Below are 4,215 nucleotides of genomic sequence, written 5' to 3'. Positions count from 1 at the left end.
GACTGACTTGTCACTGCCACAGTCAGTTTTGCATGGATTTGCACAGCAGAGTATCATACAGCTGGATGCAAACCTGCAAAACTAACCAGAGAACAGTGTTCAATTTAACAATAAATTGTAAGGCATGCTGAATATGTAGTTCTACAGCTAGCAGTACTTTAAGTGCTTATAATGCAGTAGATTAGTGAACACTACCTGCACTATAAGCACTTTAGTGCTACAGGAGCTGTCATTCACTAGACTGCTGTTAAAATAAGGCAGGCACAAAATATCCCAGAAAACATTCAAACTCCTTGATGTAGATAACAGGCCACCATCAGTTTTGCATAGATTTGCACAACTACACTCTTCTTGTAGTGCAACTATGCAAAACTAACAGAAGACTGCAAAGCAGAAAACTACTGGAACATCTACAGTCTTAACCTGAGAGACTGGATGAAGACATAACTTCTTATGCCAGAAGGAGCACTTAGGGCAGTAGATGCTAATCTACTTCACTATCTGCACTAGATGCACCTTAGTACAAAAAGCACTTGACACCACCACACTGTACCTTTCCAATCTCTGAAGTCCTGCAAGATCTCCTGAGGCAGTTGTCAACATAATGCTACAAGTGCCTTCACTGCAGTAGGTTCTATATATCACTACCTGCACTGTAAGCACTTTGACATTACTCTGACGCAACCACAGCGTTTTTAGTAATTCAAGAAACGTTGTCTACCTTGTACCTGCTGAAAGAAAAAGAACAAAGTGAGTATTTGATCAGGTTTTGAACTGCACACCTTTGACAATCAAACTTCATGAACAAATATTCACACTCTTTCTGGGCTGAAGACCTCATTCAGAGTAAGCTAGAGCAGAACATTAGCCCCATCCAGGACTGTCATATGCAATACAGGCAGCATCAAAATTGTTGCTGATTCAGATGAGAAGGGCCCCACTGTGAGAACTAAAGTGATTCTCTCATACTGTTCTCTGAACACCATCAACTTGCAGAGCTAAAAGTAACTTAAGACAAATCTAAAATAGGCTAGGAACACCCAACTGCCTCACCTCAATTAAAAAAGTGCAAAGCAAATAAATACTGAAACAAAGATTTTGCCCAAGTACTCAGTTACTTTTTAAAATTACATTGAACACATCACACTTCTTGAGGTCTGAAGAGCACATTAAGACACAACAGGTACTCTCTGAAGCTTTCCAATCAGTTGATTTGGTGTCAGGTTAGAACATTTGCTGCTGCTGCCACAATCAGTCTCTCAAAATACCATTCCTACCATTGTTATTTAGATTGGCCTATCTAGCAACAACCCAGGCTCTAATGATGCCTGTAAAATACAGGGCAAAAACCATATTTCATCTTACTACATACTCTGGTCAGTAAAGCAGGGCAATGCCTTATTCAGAATGTGAAAGTGCAGTTTATTCCTTCCTTAACAGGAACTTGAAGTACCACATAAAGTCATTCTTACCTGACACTTAAAAGTAAATTTAATACAATCCTCCTAAACTGAAAAAAAAAAAAATAAAAAAAAAATCTAACTTTTGTGAAGACTCAAAAAGGAACTATACTCAGATGAGAAAAGTATCAGATACCAAATTTAAACGTTTTAAAGACTCATTTCACGGTCCAGCTGCTTTAGTTGGAAAAATGAGCAAAGAACTTTCATTTTTCTCCTTTCTCTTAATGAATGAAACTGCGGGCTGCTACACGTGCCTCCAACTCCAGGAACACTTCGGAATGTAGTGTTTCTACACTACCAGTGCTTTGACCCAAAAACACTAGTTTTGCCTCTACGCTTTAAAATATATTTCAAAAACTCAACTTACCATTTTATGTAAAAAGACACTTCCTTCACGCATACACACTGCAACATCCACGGAAAGCCTCAGTATTTCCTGCTGCACGTGTCGATACTGCAAGAAAATCCACGAAGTTATTTACTTTTCATTCCGGAAGAAAGAACAAAACCACCGAGCAAGGTTCCCAACGCCAGGCCTCACTATGCCCCTCCACTCCCGGCAAGGGCGCGAAATGCGCCGGTACCCTCTCACGCGGCGCGAAACGGCCCGGTACGACACCCCACACGCGGGCTCCCCCTTTCACGAGAACATACGTCCCACCGCCCTACAAAGGAGACCCCGGCAGGTCTCCTACTGCGCCTTCGGTGGCTCAGCGGGGCCCCAGGAAGAGAGGCGGGAGCGGGTGCTGCCGCGGGGCCGCAGGCCCCTGCCCGGACCGGGCCCGTTCCCCTCACTGCGCAGCACGTGCTCCTGCGAGAACACAGGGGCGGCCGCGCGCGCCGTGCCCGCCAGGGGGCGCCGCTGCCAGCAACGCGGAGGTCATAGCCCGGCTACGGCGTGACGCCCCCCGCCCCCAACGGCCCGGACGGGTCCGCCGAGCCTCACAGCCCGGACGAAATAGAAAGGGCCAGGGCCCTTCCACTCCCGGGGCCACCACGGCCGGGAAGGGGCTACAGCGGGGGGGTGGGGAGAAGGCTCTCCGAGCCATCGCTGCCCACACGCGGCTCCAGGCCTAACAGGGAACAATCGGCCCTAGCACGCAGCCGCCGCCATGTCCCCCGCCTCCTCCCCCTCCCCAGCAACATGGCGCCGCCGAGGCCCCGCAGCTGCTGCCGTGCCGATTTCGTAATGAAGCCCGCGGCACCCGAACGGCGGCGGAGGCTCGGGGCCCACCCGCTGCCCCCTGTCCGGGAAAAGACGCGGAGCCTGCACCCGACCGCCTGCGCCCCGGCGAGGAAAGGGGGGAGGAGGAGAGGAGGGCCTGCCGCCCCCGCCCCTCCTGCGAACAAAAGCCCATGCGGAGGGGCCCGGGACGCGCTCGCAGCCCAAGGCGCTGCCCCCTCCCCGGGGCCCCGCACCCCCTCCCCCGGGGGGCGGCGGAGCACAAAGCGCCTCCACCAGGAACTCCCCGAGAGCCCACCACCACACCAACAACCCCCACGCCCTGCTTCCCCGCCCGCCGCCGCCTTTTACCGCCGCTGCCGTTCCTCGAGCTGGGCGTGGGCGGCGAGCGGAGCCCCCGCGCCGCCGCGGCCTCTGCCCCACGTGCGGCTTTGTTCTGGTGCCGCCAACTCTCCCCCGTAGCCGCAGCAGGCACGGTGCAAACTTTCCCGGACGGGCCTTCCCCCGCGGGCCGTGAGGGCAGAAACCCCCGCCCGCTCCCACCCCCGGCAGCTGCCATTGTGAAGCAAGCGCGCGCCGCCCTGCCCGCCCCGGGGGCTCGGCCGCCGCCGGCCGCTCCCCGCGCCGGCCCTGGCGGGCCGCCCCGGGCCCAGAGCGCGGCAGGAGTGAGGGGTGGGGTGGGGGACGAGAAGGGGGCGGTGGGACTCACTGCAGCAGCGAACGGCGCGCACGCTTTTTCAAATCTCCCTCATTCCGGCCCCTCCCGCCCCGTGTACGAGCTCGGGAGGCGCCGCCGCCGCGGCAGCCGCTGCCATGCGCCCTACTCCCGCTTCCCCCTCCACCGCCCACCCCACACCCCCTCCCGCCGCCCCGGCCACTCACAGCGGCCCGCCAGCACCCCCGCGCCGCTACCACTGCCTCCGCGCCGCGCTCCGCCGCCCGCCCCCTGCCGCGCTGCTTCCCCGGGCTCGCCCCCCGCGCGGGGCGGCCGCCGGCGCCTCACAACAGGTTTCCTGTCAGGGACACGCGCGCGGCAGCGACACTCACCAGCCAGCGGCAGCCACCGCCACCATCTTCCCTCCTCCCGCGGCCCCGGAGCCCAGCCGAGGGAAGCCGCGCCGCTCCCCGGCGGGGCCGATGGCGGAGGGGGGAGGGGGGGGGGGAGGGAAGTGGCGCGAAGGCAGGTCCCGGCGGCAGCAGCGGCCGGGCTCGGGAAACCATGTGGGTGAATGAAGGGCGGTGGCTCCCGCCTCAACGTAAATATCCACAAGCCCCGCTCCGCCCTCATTAGAATAGAAAACAAAGTGCTTCCGAGCGCCGCGCCGCCCAATCGCCGGCCGCGGCCCCCCGCCCCCGCCCGCCGCCGCCCGCTGCGATTCATCCACACACCAGGCATGCACCGAGTCAGCCGCCTGGCCGCTCGCACGGCCTGCGCCGTTCGGGCACCTCCGCTACCGCCGCCGCAAACTTTGTCTCCGCCGTTCCGCTGGGGTCCGGGCCGCGGCGGGGGAGCGTAGTGCCCGCCACGCCGCTCAGGGCTCCCGCTGGGGGATGGCGCTACTGCGCGCA

General features: G+C 58.0%; 1 long non-coding RNA gene across 1 annotated transcript; it reads right to left on the bottom strand.

Moving 5' to 3' along the window:
* Positions 1-677: 677 nt before the first annotated feature.
* On the bottom strand, positions 678-3,852 carry LOC137450097 (uncharacterized). Its single transcript, XR_010989560.1, has 3 exons — positions 3,694-3,852; positions 1,831-1,917; positions 678-731 (listed from the first exon to the last, which is right to left on the bottom strand). It is a non-coding gene; the product is annotated as an uncharacterized lncRNA (long non-coding RNA).
* Between the last annotated feature and the right edge of the window lie 363 nt (positions 3,853-4,215).

Source organism: Melanerpes formicivorus, unplaced genomic scaffold (assembly GCF_026170545.1).
Source record: "Melanerpes formicivorus ecotype bairdi unplaced genomic scaffold, bMelFor1.0.p_v2 SCAF_1, whole genome shotgun sequence".
NCBI classification, from domain to species: Eukaryota; Metazoa; Chordata; class Aves; order Piciformes; family Picidae; genus Melanerpes; species Melanerpes formicivorus.
This window is presented reverse-complemented; position numbering and strand designations above follow the sequence as displayed.